At 52.5% G+C, this 15,969-nt stretch overlaps 5 non-coding genes across 5 annotated transcripts; 2 read left to right on the forward strand and 3 right to left on the reverse strand.

The window, feature by feature from the left end:
* Positions 1-2,072: 2,072 nt before the first annotated feature.
* On the reverse strand, positions 2,073-2,154 carry TRNAL-AAG (transfer RNA leucine (anticodon AAG)). Its single transcript has one exon. It is a non-coding gene; the product is annotated as a tRNA-Leu (tRNA).
* Positions 2,155-5,632: 3,478 nt separating this feature from the next.
* Positions 5,633-5,704, reverse strand: TRNAE-CUC (transfer RNA glutamic acid (anticodon CUC)). Its single transcript has one exon. It is a non-coding gene; the product is annotated as a tRNA-Glu (tRNA).
* A 382-nt stretch (positions 5,705-6,086) lies between these two features.
* Positions 6,087-6,159, forward strand: TRNAF-GAA (transfer RNA phenylalanine (anticodon GAA)). Its single transcript has one exon. It is a non-coding gene; the product is annotated as a tRNA-Phe (tRNA).
* Positions 6,160-11,971: 5,812 nt separating this feature from the next.
* On the forward strand, positions 11,972-12,044 carry TRNAM-CAU (transfer RNA methionine (anticodon CAU)). The gene has a single exon. It is a non-coding gene; the product is annotated as a tRNA-Met (tRNA).
* A 2,159-nt stretch (positions 12,045-14,203) lies between these two features.
* TRNAK-UUU (transfer RNA lysine (anticodon UUU)) lies at positions 14,204-14,276 on the reverse strand. The gene has a single exon. It is a non-coding gene; the product is annotated as a tRNA-Lys (tRNA).
* Between the last annotated feature and the right edge of the window lie 1,693 nt (positions 14,277-15,969).

Below are 15,969 nucleotides of genomic sequence, written 5' to 3' on the forward strand. Positions count from 1 at the left end.
TAGCTCAAAATAATTCTTATGCCAAAGTGACATATTCTGCCACCCTTCAGAGATAAAGGATGTTTTATTTCTCGCAGTAATAGCAGGAGCCAGATTATCAGCTTCCCTGCAGATTCTTGGAAAGCACTAATTCCCACACGGGTGGCTCAGATGGGCCCAGATGGATGCCTGCTCACAGAGTGGGTAGCGTACCAGAAGAGGAACTCTGAGCGCAGGAGCTCAGCAAGAACGCCTGTCCTTTGCACCAGACGGACACTGTCTCTGTCTTCCAAGGCTGTTCTTCACATGCATATTCTTGAAAGACAGTCCAGGGCAAAGGACAGTTACTGACTCTGTGGGACAATAAGAAAGATATATTTGGTCTTTGTCCCCAGTTCCTGACGTAGCTTCTAAGTCCCTTGGAATTTCCTGGGTGCCAGGAGCGTCTTTTGCTCTACCAAGGCCATGCTGGGTAGCTTCCTAGATAGTTTCAGAATGGGACTAGAAGCTAGAAAGACAGAGCCACAGTCAGAAGCCTAGAGCTTTCAGCCTCCACCTCCATCCCCAACCTTCCCAGGAGGGGAGAGGGGCTGGGGATTATAACCTGTCATGCCTACGTGATGAAACTGTCATTAAAAAAAACTCTCAAGGACAGAATTGGGAGAGCCTCAGAGCTGATGAAGGCATGGAGGTGCTGGGCAGGGGGCCCAGCTGGAGGGGGCACGGAAGTTCGGTATTCCCCCACCCCTGCAGAGCTGGCCCTGTGCATCTCCTCCCTTTGGCTGTTTCTGAGTTACATCTGTTTATATAAACCAGTAAATGAAAGTCAAACGTGTGCCTGAGTTCTATGCGCCATTCTAGCAAATGATCTAACCTGAGCAGGGGGTCCTCGGAACCCCTGATTTATAGCTGGTCAGTCAGAACGACGGAAGTCTGGGATTGCAAACACCATCTGAAGTGGGTTACAGTCCGGGTGCCCGGCTGGTTCAGTCCATACAGCCTGCGACTCTTGGTCTTGGGGTTGTAAATTTGAACCCCACCTTGGGTGTAGAGATTACTTAAAAATCTTTTAAAACCAAAGTGGGGTACAGTCTTGTGCGACCTGTTGGTGTCCGCAGAGAATCAGAGAATTGGTTTTTGGTGAGTGAAAATGACAAAGCAGAAACTGAGAATGGGTGAAAGCTGGCCGGCCACCCCACCGGGAGCCACGGGAACGAGGGGGTGCGCGTCCTTGCAGTCGGCGTGCCGTCCCTGCTATTCTCTAACTTCTCTATTCTCTTATACCGGCAGCTTTGAAGTCCACACACACAGAACCATCTTTTTTGGTAGAAATTATACCGTATGTGCAAAATAACTTGCCGAATGCTGTGAACCCCCCAGACTCTAAACTTCATGGTGGGCGTGGGGGACTCCGAGCTCTCCTCCACAGCCCCTCCACACCCCCCAACCGTAACTCCGGGCTGCTGGGAGGGAGAGGGGCAGACCAGGGAGGGCTTCCGGGAGGAAACAGCTTGAAGCTAAAGACCAGAAGATGAGAAAGACAAGCCATGTGTGCATAAGACCCGCTCAGGGCAGGGAGCACCCCTGCCCCGAGCCGCAGACACGTGCGCGCAGGGGACTGCAAGCGGAAAAGCGTGCAGAGGGCGAGAGAGCCGGCGATGGAGGCAGCCGCTGGACGGCACCGAGGATGGGGAGTACCCGAGACTGGGGGGTACCCGACGCTGGGGGGTCACCCGAGGCTGGGGGGCACCTGGCGATGCCGCGGGTCCGCAGCCGTGGGACCAGCACCGGCGCTTTCCGCGGTGTCTTCCCCGCTCTGCATGACAGGGTCCCGAGCACGAGTCCCGCGCGGCAGGCGCTGCAGGGATCCGAGAGGATGGCCGCAGTCGTGCACAAACGCGCTTCTCGGCCGTGGGACTGCGCGTCCACCGCACCTGCACTGCACCGGCCTGTCCTCGTGGACGAATACCCCGCGTGGGCGAATGTTCCCGGGGGGACCGGCTCCGGCCGCTGGGCAAACAGCGGTTCCAGGAGGAGAGGAGCGTCTTGACTGGGGGACCCGGCCACACTCGGCGTAAAGAAGGAAAAAACATTGGCAGCGGTGGGATTCGAACCCACGCCCCCGAAGAGACTGGAGCCTTAATCCAGCGCCTTAGACCGCTCGGCCACGCTACCACTTCCGGTACAGGGACTCCCTCACGGTCCCCTAGAGACTTGAACACCGCCCCCACGGAGCCACCGCCCCGCCCGAGCCTCCGCCCATCGCGGGGTCTCGGCCCTCGGACTCGCAACAGGCTTTCCTCACTGCCCCCGGCGCATCCTTATGTCGTCACAGGCAGGACGCCGGCGGTGTGCGCTTCGCTTCTCTGCGCAGGCGCGGAGCTCCAGGACCCGACGCTGGGACCCGCCCGGGAGGCTGAGACCGGAAGTATGCTGTGGCATATTGTGTCGGGAATAAGGTCGCCGTGAAGTTAGAAGCTGCCGTTTCTGTTTGCTCGGCCCTTCCTCTTCAGTAATTCTAGGCGTGTGTACAGCGGACATTCCGGGGAACGCTGGCCTTCCTTACAAATCCCCGCCTGAACGCTCGTGGATTGCACCGCGCCGTGACGAATTGCCGAACCGGCCGCCAGAACCGGGGTGTCCTCGTGGCCACCGCCCCGCCCGCCCCGCGCTCTCCCGGCCGCCCTGCTTCTGCCATCTCTGCTGCTTCAGGGCCAGCACCTGCGAAGCTCTCTGCTCAGTCTTGGCAGGCCGCCGCCTCCTGTAAATCCCCCCGGATTGCTCCCTATGAGGTTCCCGTGGGAGCGCCCCCCACATGAGCAGGATGCGGCCCGGGGCTCCGCGGGAGAATCCGCCCACCTCAGACCCTCCCACGGGAGCCCAGCAGCGTTGGAAGCGTGGCTTATGTTCCCAGGGCTTTGACGGGAGTGCCATCTTTGAGAGACACGCGTGGACTCAGATATGGCCGGTAGAGTTTAAGGGACGCGGGTTGACTTTGGGCGTCAGTGAAGCCCTTGGGAAATGTTGGCCTGATCGCTAGCTTGCAGAGTTCCCAGCCTGCACCGAGTGTGAGAGCACCTGTTCCACTGGCACTTACAGTGTGCGTCCACCTGCCGGGGAAGAGAATATTCCAGTTGGCTGAACCCTAGCTTTTCAGCCTGGCGATGACGGACTCGCTCGCTCCAGAGCCTGGAACTCACTCCCAGCCCAGGACGGGGTGTCTGGTTGTGTTAAGTTGTAGTTAAAAACAGACATCACCTACAATTTCGCATTTTAACCATTTGTAAGTGTAGAATTCTGTGGCGTTAGGTACATTCACGTCCTGCTCATCGAGTTACTTGTTTTCATTACATTTTTTAATGACCCCAGGAACACAACTCAGAGTCACAATTTGCCCAAAGAGAGCGCCACCCACCGCTCCGTGTGGAAGTGCCATCTGTGGGGCTGGTTCGTGTTTGTCCATCTTCCTCCTTTTAGTGGAGAGAAGGCACGTGAAACAGCCAGTGATTATGTGGAATGAGACTTCAGGATTGCCCCTGGGAAGCAGGTGGGAGGAGGAGGACAGATCGACGAATAATCAATGAAGTGTTAGTGTTGCTACAATCAATCAATCAATCAGTAAATTAAAAGGTCACAAATTGGTTCACTGGTATCTCAATCATCCTTAGCTGCAAAAATTTAGCAATTACCAGATGTTCTTTCCTGGGGATAGATAATCTTTTATCAAGAGAGCAAAAGTAACACAATCACCACCTTCTCTTCCTCCTTGCCAAAGCCTCACTGTCCCCTGTTCCACCATCTATCCCAAGCTGGGAGCCTCCTTCCTCACTTGCAGTGCCCGCTGTCCTCACCTGAGCTCTCTGTCTGGTTGTCCCTCAATCCCTCACCACAGTAGCAAACTCCTCTCCACTGTCAGGACTGTGTGTTCCCACGGGTTCTGGATCTCTGAGTGCAAGATGGCCAGAGCTTGGTACAGACTCACCACTTGGTGACCATTTTAACGCTTAGAGACACAGAGCAACAGTATCCTCCTGCTAGGTGTTGCGTCAGTGATTCGCAAACTTCATTGTGATCCATGAAGACGTCAGTCCAGGAACCAGTTTTCTCTCTCTCGTGTTTGCATTCCTGCATGATGAACTCAGAGGGGGAAACATGCAGAGCAATGAGGAAGGAAGTTGAGAGAAAGTGACCTTATCAGCAGTCCGCTCACTCATTCAGCTGGATTGACCACGTGTGAGCTGTAGAGTCTGTCAGCTTGCAGAATATACTGAAGCTCTTCTGTGCTTTTCTGCCTAACCTTTCATGGGAAATCAGCCCTCCAAGCCTGATGGCAACTGCTTCCTGCACAGGTGACTTCACGTCATCTTTTCTTGTTGTCATATTTTGTCTTCTCCATAGGTAGCAACAATCCTTTGCTTCATTTCTTTTTACATCTCTTTTTAGGGAGCAAGCAGTCTGGGTGGGACCCCTGAATGTGCTTAATGCTTTTTTTTTAACTTCTCCACATAAAGCTAACTAGATTAGAGACAAGGGACTCTTCTTTGAAAGCTATATGACTTTTCTCCTTCTGCTATAGGCTGTTACTCTTTCTCCATGGAGAAAAAAAATCTCCCTAATCTGTATCTTAGCACAGTAGCTTTTGGTTCTGTTTGCTCACCAGACTGCTGCCTGTGGATTTTGGTTTTGTACATGCACTCAGTGCCAAGCCTAGCACCCAGGTCCATAGTAGGCAAACTTCTTAGACAATTTAATCTTATACATGTGTCAAAGTGTATTAACTGAAGGAAAGTATTGGCAAGATGACAAACGAGTGTCCCAGCTCACAGAGGTTTTGGAAATCATTAATTTCTATATGGGGGCGGGGGGAGGCAGGGAATGTGCAATTAACCTGAAAGAAGACTACTGCTTCATTTAACATGATCGTCTAACGATCATGTCCCCATCTGTTGGTGAAGCAAGATCAGAGGCACCACGACCTTTGGCAGCTTGCAGAGAGGTCAAGCGTGCTTGGAACTTTTATGAGAAATGAGAAGGAAATAAGCATTACAATGTGGCTGCTATTTAGACGAACCAAGTAGCAAAGACCCGTGCCACGGTGCTCAGGCCGGAGCCAGGCAGCACAGAGACACGGAACCTTGACAAAGCCGGCGGTACCATCCGCTTTCGCAGGTACGCGTTCAGGGATGCTGAGGCCGCGTGTGCCGCGTCTGGGTGTCCCACAGCACTTCCCCGTCCCCGGCACCAGCGTCCGGGGCAGGGCTGCCGGGCGACCCCGCGTGCACCTGCCGCCGCCGCCAGGTGACTTCCCGGCCCCTCCCGTCCTTCCACCCGTCCTGCAGATGCTCTGCTCGTCCCAAACAACCCTGCGGGGGACCGCTTCTCCGAAATTCTCGGGCGACAGGGCCATCCAAACGACAGGAGACGGTCGAACACTGAATACTGCCGCCTCGCGGTCTACGCAGGGGGAGTGCTCTTTAATTACGTTTCCTAAAACAATTACGTTGCTTGTCATTTTGCACTTGGACTATCAACAGTGTTGGAGAATTTCTAGGCAAAAGATGCCTCGTGTGAAAACTAAGAGTTAAGTCTCACACCATTTAGTGCTGAGTCTTTACAGGATTCCCCCCCGGCCTGCGCAACAAGAAAATGAACATTCCCTGACCGGGAATCGAACCCGGGCCGCGGCGGTGAGAGCGCCGAATCCTAACCACTAGACCACCAGGGACCGTGTTAGAACCGCCCGAGAACAAGCCTACAGGCTGCATGCACCTGTCCCTGATGGGACCTGCGGCAAATGGCGGGGCCGTCTCACGTCCCGGCCGCACCCGCCAGCGGGGGGCAGGGAGGGAGGCACCTGAACCCCGCCCTGGATGAATGGCAGAGGTGACAAGTCCTTGCGGCAGTTCTCACGACACCGATCTGCGCCTGTCTCCCCGTGTTTCTCATAGTCGGGGGAGCCCGTCCAGGGCGAAAACCGTTTTTGTAATTTCTCTTCCGTCCCCTGCAAGGTCTTGCCGCGGTGTTTTTAAGTAAGTACTTGGAATGTCGTGGACAGAAAGACTTCGGTGATGAAGTCGTCCGCGTTACTTCAGAGCAGGAGGGGCGGAGCCGAAATAGCTCAGTTGGGAGAGCGTTAGACTGAAGATCTAAAGGTCCCTGGTTCGATCCCGGGTTTCGGCAGGAGAAGGACCCCTTTTTAGAGCTTGAAATAATAAAAATACTGAATTTGTCTACAAGAGATATGAAAATACTCGTTGAGCCGAAAAAAAGTGGTCTTTTTCCCAAAAAGAGGGAAACAGAGGAAGAGTGTGCGGTAACAGGAAGGCGCCAGGGGGACAGGCCGGGGGAAGCGTGTAAGAGGCGGGGAGGAGCGGAGGGAAAACCACGGCCCCGTCTTCTGAGCGACGCGCCGCAGGTTCCGTTCTTGGCTCGGGCTCTGCTCCGCTCTGTCCAAACCCACCCTTTCTTCCAACAACCGGAGCCAAAGCCAGGAGGCCCACGGGTTCCTCCTGCTCCCGAGCATTCCCACCTCGTGACCCGCTTCCCCCGGCCTCCTTCCGCGCGGACGGACCGGTCCCCCGGCGGAGGGAAGAGCCACACCTCCACCCCACGCTCCTTCAGCAAACAGGTGTTGCGTAAGTGGGCTCCCCGCAGCTCTGAGGCGCCACAAGGGCAAGGAAGGGGCCGCAGGGCAGGTGCCTGCCACAGGGCGCCCTCCGCGCTGAACCCGGGCTGCGGGGCTGCAGGACGGGAGGGACCGGGCGCGGCCCTCGCTCCCTCGCCTCTGCTCCTGCTCCCGGCGCGCTGGCTCCGCGCGTCGTCCCCTCGTTTCCAAGACCGGTGAACACCCCGCCCGAGCTTAGGGCCGCTCTGGCCGCTGCGCTCTGCGCGGTCCGTGCTCGCGCTCCCAGGTCCGCCGCTCTCCGAACCCCGGAATGCCAGGCTCTCCCTGTTCCCACGGCAAGGACCCGCACGAGCCCTCGCGTCTTCCCTCGTGATCCTTGCCCAGACCTCCACCCACCACCAAACTGGCCGCCGGAACAGCGTTTGTTCTGCCGCTTTGCCTCCTCCGTCGCTCATCCGCTGAGGTCGGCCTTCCGATCCCAGGAGAATATTACCCCCGCTTCCCAGCCTTGGAACGCCGCGGTTCTTTGTGGTCCTAAACTGAATCGTGTGCAGCTGCACACCACGGGCCAGCCGTCCTTCCCGGAGCAGCTCCCGTGGTTCTTGGGGCCTCACTCCTGCCACCTTCTCTGGGCCCTGCATGCTCTGTCTCCCACTGTCCTCTTCCCTCTTGTGAGGACTCTAGAAATGGCTTCTTTCCAGCTCCTGACCTCCATCTCCTTGGGGTTAATTTGTAATTGTTAGACGACCGCAGACTCACGTGCAGTTATAAGTAATAGGCAGAGATCCCAAGTAGGCACCTTTACCTCGTTGCCCCCAGTGCTGACACCCTGCAAAACTTCAGTCCCCGGCGGGACACTGACCAAGTCAAGATACAACACGTTTCCATCACCATTGGGGTCCCCAGTTTGACCTTTCATGGCCACACCCACTCTCCCCCCACCCCTCTCCCCACAGGTGGCAACCACTGAAGGGCTTTCCATTTCCATGGCTTCCTCATTTCCAGCGGGATGTATGGACTCACACAGCATGTAACCTGCTGAGATGTTGAGCCTGGCTTTTGCACTCGCTGTGGTTCTCTGAGATGCATCCAGGTCGTCCAGGCCGTGGACACTTTGCTCCTCTTCATCCTATTCTGTGGTAGGAATTCAGCACACTTGGAACATGCTCTCACTGAAAGACATCTGGGGTGTTTCCAGACTTATTGGGAATAACGCTGTTGTAGACCGTTGCATACAGGTTTTTGTATAAATCCCAGCCTTCATTTCTCTGGAATAAATAGGCAGGAGTGCAGCTGCTGGGTGTACGGTACTCGCACGTTTAGTTTTCAGAGAAACTGCAAACTGCTTTCCAGAGCGGCTGGACAGTTTTACACCCCGGCCACCACACACACAGCCTCAGCAGTACCTGGGTGTCAGGAGTTCGATTGTAGCCATTCGGACAGGTGTGCGGTGACGTCTCCTTGTGCTGGGAACGTGCCTTTCCCCAGCGGCTGATGATGTTGAAACCTTTCTCATCTGCCTATTTGCCATCTGTGTATCTTCTCTGGTGAAATATCTCTTCAGGTCTTTTGTCCAATCCGATAAGAACACTCGTGTACAGGTTTTTGTGGGAGAAGTCCCTGGAAAAACTTGAAGTTCAGACCACTGCAAATCTGTCTTGGATTATACCGTTGTCACACAATGCAATTCTTAGGCAGCAGTATTGACAAAATGTGATACAGTCTTACTGTTTTCAGAAAGGCCCAGGGCAGAGTGGAGCTGTCCCTAGGGTATGAGGCTGGTAAGAAGAGTTTCTTCCAGTCCCACTGACTACACCACCCTTCACTGCAGGCAAAACCTAAAGGTCAAGCATAGGACAATGTTCAAAAAAAAAAAAAAAAAAAAGACCACAGGCCCAAAATGGAGTCACTTATGTTAAGCCCCATGTCACCAAACCAAGACTTAAGGACCGCTTTGGCTCTCCCAGAAATGGAGTCTTAAACCAATCGATTGGGAATCCCGTGATCAGCACTAGTGAGGTAACCTGCCTGACAGACACCCTCCCCTCCCCCCGCAGAAGAAGTTAGTTTTCCGGTAGAAGGGGCGGGAGGGTCTTCAGAGATGGATTACCTCAACTTCCTTCCTGAGGAGGGAGAAGGCCCAAGCGACGGATTCTCTCCTTAGTGCAGATCAGAAAACTCCCCACTGGCCCAGCAAGACTTTCATTTCTGGGGGACATTGAAACTGCAGTCAGTTTAGGTATTAAGCCCGGGTTTGGTGACTTGGCCTAAATGACACCATGTGGGGCCTGTGGTTTTCCTTTGTAACAATAATAAAGATACATTCAGTCTTGGTTGTGTTCCTGCACAGAGCTCCAACAGCCCTTGGAATTTTCTAAGTGAGGAGATCCACAAAGGTGCCTTTTGTGTTAATAAGGTGACTTTTGGAAAGCTCCAGGTCCCCTGAGGAAGGAGACAGGTTGCCAGGGAAACCAACCTTGAAAATCACTAGTTATTAGCTTAACTAAACCCGAGCAGAGTCGAAGTGCACGGGCTGAGAGAAAGACGATTTAGCCAGTCTCCGAAGCTGCCCCAAAGTCGCACGTCTGTCAGTGATCGTCCTGTGGCCGAGTCCCGGTGAATCTGGGCTGGCCTAATGGAATGTCCTTGAAGTGACCCTGTGACAGTTCTGTCGGAGGAGGTAGTCAGTGAGGCTCTAACGGGATGCCTGGAGGCCAGCAAGGAGGAGGCCTGTCCTGGCCGCATCCAAAACAAAGCTACAAGAAACTGGATTAAACCAGACAGGCCCAAGATGGCTGACAAAGTAGGCCGCACTTCACGTTATCTCTTGATCGTGCTGTATTAACACACTCAGATCTCCTCCCTAAGTTTGCCCTTGACGAGGGAACAGAAGGCTGGCTGAGGACACAGCAGGAGCTGACACCCCACAACACCCCCTCCCATAGGATGTATACAACATTCCTCAGGCACTCCTGGCTGCCCTAAAGGACAAAGAAAGAGTTAACCTGTAGAGACCACAATCCTGCAAGACCTGAGTCTCCCTCAGTTTACAAATGTCTTAGCAGTTTACAAGAACGCAGCATTTCTACCAATAACCTAACTTCCGGAAGGGAATGTAGATACAATTAAATGTCCTTATAATCTGCAGCCTCCAGGAAGTTCCCAACCATCTTCATGTGAATGCCTTCCTACAGGGGTAAACAACCTTAACTTGACAATGGCCAGGCCTCCGGTATCCTGTGCGTCTTTAACACATGAAAGTACTTTCTCGACCTCCCTGTTTCCTCACCTCCCCCAACCCCATGGTATATAATCAGCCCTCTCACAACCCGGGGCAGCAGCTCTTTCTGCCCACGGGTCCTGTCCCCGTGCTTTAATAAGCCACCAGTTTTGCACCAAAGACGGCTCAAGAATTCTTTCTTGGTTGTGGGCTCCGGACTCCACCCCAGCGAACCTCACCGATTTTCCCAACCTCATCAACAGCATATTACTACAAACTTACTGGTTTTAAGTGACACAAACTGATTAGCTTCGAGGTTTGTAGTCCTGAAGTCTGGTGTGGACTCAGCACGCTGAAATCGAGGCGTTGGCGGGCTGCATTCCTTTCTTCCAAAACCCGGGTCTTTGTTTTCCGCCAGCTGGGAGCCGAGGGCCATTTTGAAGAAAGTAAACATTGACCATAAAGCTTAATAAACCACGACAGCCTCAACATCATGAGCAAACAAACCACGATTTTTCTTAGCCGTGTTGCCTACAAGATCCATGGAACATTCACCAGATAATATCTTTTCATTTTCTTTGGTAAAAAGTTCATAGGCTAGATGGAATTTGCCAAGTTTATATTTGCACTTTCTGCCAAACATGCAGATAGGCAAGCAAGCTCCAGTTTGTATTTGAACAAGATTCCAACAATAAATCGTTTTACGTGTGGGTAGTTTCATTAAATTAGGTAAGGATCAGGAGGAAGGTTTTCGACGCTATGCTGTGCTTCAAGTCCAAGTAGGTAGGAGCTAGGGGGACTTTTCGTTGTTGCTTCTGTATTTTGACACATGACTTAAGCTGACACCGGATGGTAGGGAGCAAGGGCACCTGCTGTTGTCAGCGTCACGCTGCAAGGGACCCGAACACCGTATGGAAATGCCCTGTTTTCTTTGTCCACCGATGCAACCCCCGAATCAGGAGACAGAGCAATCAGTAAGATAATGCGTGGTTTTTCCAGTATTAAACCCAGCGCTATTTTCAACGGAGTGGGGTCATTTGGGAGGAGAAAAACCCTTTGATTCAGAACGTCATCGACTCGCAGGTTCCGTTTGCCTGTGCAAGTCCACACGTCCTTCTGCGGCGGGGTCAGTCCCCAGCCCGGCTCCGCATACCGTGCCGTACCCTCTGTCTTGGGCACCGCCCACATCCAGCTGGACCTGTTGGTCCATCTGCCTTGAAGTAACACAGTTCCTTCGACTTTTTCGGTGATGTCTGGGTCACGCATTCTCATGTTCACTCTGGAAGGCCTTAGACAATGTGGTCACGCGACTCACGATGTCAGCAATGACACTGGCACTGGAACGCACAGGGCAGCGGGGCGAGAGGTCCGCCGCGCAGGGCATACGGTCGGGTCCTGTAACCGCGCTGCACGGTGACAGATGGGAGCTACGGCCGAAGCGAAGCGTAGCCTCGTCCAGCACCTGAGCCTAAAGTACCATCGCGCTCCACGACACGGCCGTCGCAAGTCGTTCAGCCAGCACTGTTGGAACTCAAAGCGCAACAGCTCATCTCGGGGCAGAACCACGCTGTTGCCGGAACGCTTACTGCGCACAGTGGAGTCACCGAGAGCCGCAGCCCGGAGCGCGCGACCCCCAGACCACCGCCACGGCAGGTGCAGAAGCGGGATGACACGGGCAGGTGCACCTGGACGCAGCGATGCCTCCAGCCCCGGGGTGGCCGGAGGGGTGAAACTGTCGCCGTGTGACAACCCTACGCGCTGAGCTCCGAACCGAAGGGGTCTCCGGGCAGCCGGCCTCAGGAGGAGCTCGTCGGCGCTGGCAGGACGGGCGCACGCGAGGCGTGGACCGCGGTGCGCAAGCGGTCGGTGCGGAGCACAGGCGCGGACGCGGCGGCGGGTGAGCGAGCAGGGCCCGGCCCAGGTCCAGGACACGTCCTTCCGCTGCGGGGTGGGGTCGGGGCTCAGAGGACGGGGAGCGAAGGCTGGAGCACCAACGGCCACCTCCTCCCTCCGGCTCAGGTTTCAGAAACTGTTGCAGGAGAGCGTTTTATTTGTGAAGCGTGAGGGAAAATAATCTGGGACAGAACGAAGTCGAAGCGAAGTAAAATCCAGCGCTAAATCCATGCGCTGAGGACCTATCATCACCTGCCTCCTTAGCGCAGTAGGCAGCGCGTCAGTCTCATAATCTGAAGGTCCTGAGTTCGAACCTCAGAGGGGGCAGTTCTGTTTTGCGCTCTTACTGGGTCAGGAAAGGACCCCCACTGGGCCGAAGAAATGCCTTCGAAGAGGCCGAGTCTCGACTTTCTTCCTCCTGATTGGTAGATGTGCGCACGGAGATGCTTCCGTAGTTCCACACGTGCAGTGACTTATCTTCGCCTCTCCAAGAAACAAGCTGTTTTGTCCAAGTTCCTCTGATTTCTATCCCTTCTTGGGAGGCTCTCCATCTATTGGTGCAACTTAATTTATTGAAAAAACGAATGGACAGATAAATGAAAACCTGATACTGAATTTTCTCAGCAAGTCTTGTGGCTTCCTCTTCTTACACGCATGGTCTCCTTGCCCTGACCTCCCTGTATAATCTGGTCCCGACTAGCTTCCCACCCTCTCGGCAGTGGTCAGTGATCCCCAAAACCACATGTGCAAGGATTGCCAGCAGCCACCAGAAGCTGGGAAGAGGCAAGGAAGGATTCTTCCCTGGAACCTTCAGAGGGAGCGCAGCCCTGTCAGTACCCAGGTTTGGGGCTTCTAGTCTCCAAAACTGTGAGAAAATGAATTTCCATTATTTTAAGCCACCTAGTTTGTGGCCATTTGTTAAGGCGGCCGTAGGAAATGAATATCCAGTCCGTCTCTCCGCCACCAACCTCCCACGACATCGCTGCACCTGTCTTATTTCTTCGTAGCGCTTATCACTATATGCAGTTGCTTTGTCCTTCTATGTAACACCCCTACTTTCCAGTACCCATCCACCTGCTTAGACTGCGTATTCTGTGAAAGTCACCACTGTCTGTTTATCCACTCCTGTGTTCCCAGTGCCTGGCTCAGCATCCGACAATGAACACTTGCCAACTAAACCAATGAATTCATTAGCACATTAAATCTTCTTTTCCTTCCATATTCCCTATCACTCTCTTACTCAAGACAATGAACATCTCAAATTTGGATTTTTGCAGTACTCCCCACGGGAGACACACCTACTGAAATCCCCCTGCGGCCGTCCCTCTCTGATTCATTCAGTGGTACAAGAGGAGAGGGCAGTACTCGGACTGCTCCTGCAAAACGTCTGTACCTGAGAAGCGGCATTTCAGGAGAGCTCTCGCAACACTTCATTCTGATGCAGACGCAAGTCGGCATATAACATAGGACTCATCTTAGTGTCTTCTGGGCCTTCGGCCTCTGGTTCCAGAAGACATGCACTTAAAGATTTGGGAGAGGCCAAAGAACTGGATGGGATTCAGGCAGTGGCTTAGAGAATGCTTGATCCTTCTTGGAGCCATCACTGTTCAGAATCTGTACCTTTCGTTTGTAGAACAGAAACTATTTTTTAATTTACCCCAGAGTTTTTGAGGCTTGCAGGACTGACACACAGTAACCACACGTCAGAGACATTCCAAGCCAGAATGTGAGTGTATTATAGCCATATTCGTGGTTGGTGGACATATTCTCACCTCTGTAAAACAAACTCTACAGTAGAAATCAAATCTTTGCCTCTGTGATGGGAGTAACAGAAGTAATGAAACATCTATGATATCAAGCAACAATGGTCTGATGCGTTCACCACCAGAAACGAAGCCCAGCTGATCTAAAGTTGTGTTGGCCGGTGTGGTGGGCAGACATGGAAACTCGGAGTTCTGGTCGTAGCATGTTATTCTCCTAAACAAGGTTGCAATAGCTTTATAAGATACTGTACAATGCAAGGTCAGACGAGAGTTTTTAGTTCTATTTACTTTTTATCCTTTTCACCCTTATTGAACTTGAATGTCCAAAAAAGCCTCCACAGACATTCATTTACCAACCAACTCTTGAGTAGAGCCCTTCTGCTTCACTCGGGGAATTCTAGAAATGGCCAACAAAGCAGATGTAGTAACTTCACTCTGGCCTAATGTTTCTAGTTAAATGAGATCAAAGGCAAGGATTATGCCTCTGGAACCACGCACAAGTTAGTTTTCTTCACATAGATTTGGGCCATCTTACTGTAAAGTGCCCACCTATTCACCACTATCTCTCTTCACTTACTTACCCATTTTGTGGGCTAGAAGTACCTGACTCTAACGGTGTTCTGTTGGTGTTGTAACTTAGGTAATCTATCCCTGTCCCATTTCTGCATAAAACAGACACTGTTGCAAAGGTGGAATCAGTTAGACACCGAAAACCAAGAACCATGCCCGAACAGGGACTTGAACCCTGGACCCTCAGATTAAAAGTCTGATGCTCTGCCAACTGAGCTACCCGGGCCCTATGGCTCGGCTGGATTCCCCTATGTCCTAGTGTGAAAAAAAGTGTATGTCCTGGTGCAAATATCTTTCTTTTTATTCTATCATTATTAATATTTTTAATGACTTTCTTTCTAAATTCTGTTTGTGTTCCTTTTCCTTATTCCCAACTCCACCCTTGTCCCTTTGAATATCGCTCCAGACAGCTCCTGACCCCAGGTCCCTGGGGAAAAGTAACTCACATCCTTGTTTTAACACAATGGTTGTCATGGGGTTTGTTTCTAATTATGCATTTATTCACGCCACCATTAAAGGCAGATTTGAGGTGGTCTTCACAACTATACTAGAATAAGGTAAAATGGAAAAACCTAATAGACTTCAATCAGAATAAAGGCAGAATAGAGGGAGAAAATTAGGGGGGAAATATGCATGCTATAAATAGTGCACACACATCCCCCGCCCCAAATAGCACGGACTGTAAAGGGAGGTGATGTCTTCAAGGGGGTGAGAGAAGACTTCTCCCAGGACGTCTTGTTTAAACTGAGAATTGAAGGCTTGGTATGATAAGTTGGAGAAAAATGAGGCTCCAGCATGCCCAGAAGAGCAGAGAGCACAGCACTCTCAGAGAGCGGAAGGCAGGCCCAGGGTGCTGGCAGGCGGAAAGCTGGGGAGAGTGTTGATGGTGTGGAGGAAGACAGGAAGGCAGGCGCCCAGCAGAGACTGACAGGTTCTGAGGTTATAGTGGCCAGGCGAGCGCCCTGAAGACACTGCGGACTTTAAGCACGGAGAAACGACATGATCAGAGGTGATCTCGGAGAGACTATGCTGGTCTCACGTACAGAATGGGCCAGAATGGGGGAAGGCATGATGGGAACACAGACTAGGCCACCATGCCATCGAAGGCTGCACAGATTTGGCCTAGTGACCATGTGGCAGGAGGACAGTGGTACAGAGCACGTCCTAGGCCCAGGATTCCAAAATGCTGTTCAGCTGCTTGCATTCAAGTCCCCTGGCGAGGGTTTGGGAAAGGTAATTGGTGAGTGCCCAGCCCTGACATCACAGCGCGCAGTATTCAAGGATGGATTTAAAGCTGAGAGAGAATAGATTCAGAGGAAAGGACCCGGCTTTGGCTAGTGCCTGGCGTATCCTCGGTTCTCAGTGAATTCCTCCTCCATTAGCTGAGATGTTCAGAGCAAGATATTAAGTATCCATCATGCTCGCTTTTGTTTGAGTCCGTGTTTCTCTTGACTCTAAATATCACTTCCTGTTTCTCTCTGGTGATTTGAGTCCAGTAACAGGAGGAGGCGCGGAAAAGAGGGACGTGTAATGAGACTGAGCGGGGATCATATTTTTTCACATAGTATGTCTCGGGTGATCTGTTGGTAAGAAATTCCAGAAAAAACGGTAAGAGATGACCAATCAGTAATTAATGAAAACGTCTTGCACACCATCCTACACCCTCCCCATCCCCAAACAGCCTTCTGCGGCCCCTCCTCTCAGGGCCCCAGGGCCAGTAAGTTTCTGACCCTGGTGTTTTTGTAACAGAAACAATTGCCAAGCCTATCTGAAAGGCGTTTTGAAAATCTTCTACCTGCATCTGCAATTGGTTTAGGAAAGAACCCGAAGAACTTTGGAGTATTGAATGCTTAGTGGAAAATCACTGTTTTGTAACTGAACATTCCACGGTTCTGTTGAACAACAGAAAATTGCCCGCC

This window comes from Ursus americanus, chromosome 32, assembly GCF_024610735.1.
Source record: "Ursus americanus isolate L20-20 chromosome 32, mUrsAme1.1.p, whole genome shotgun sequence".
Lineage (NCBI taxonomy): Eukaryota > Metazoa > Chordata > Mammalia > Carnivora > Ursidae > Ursus > Ursus americanus.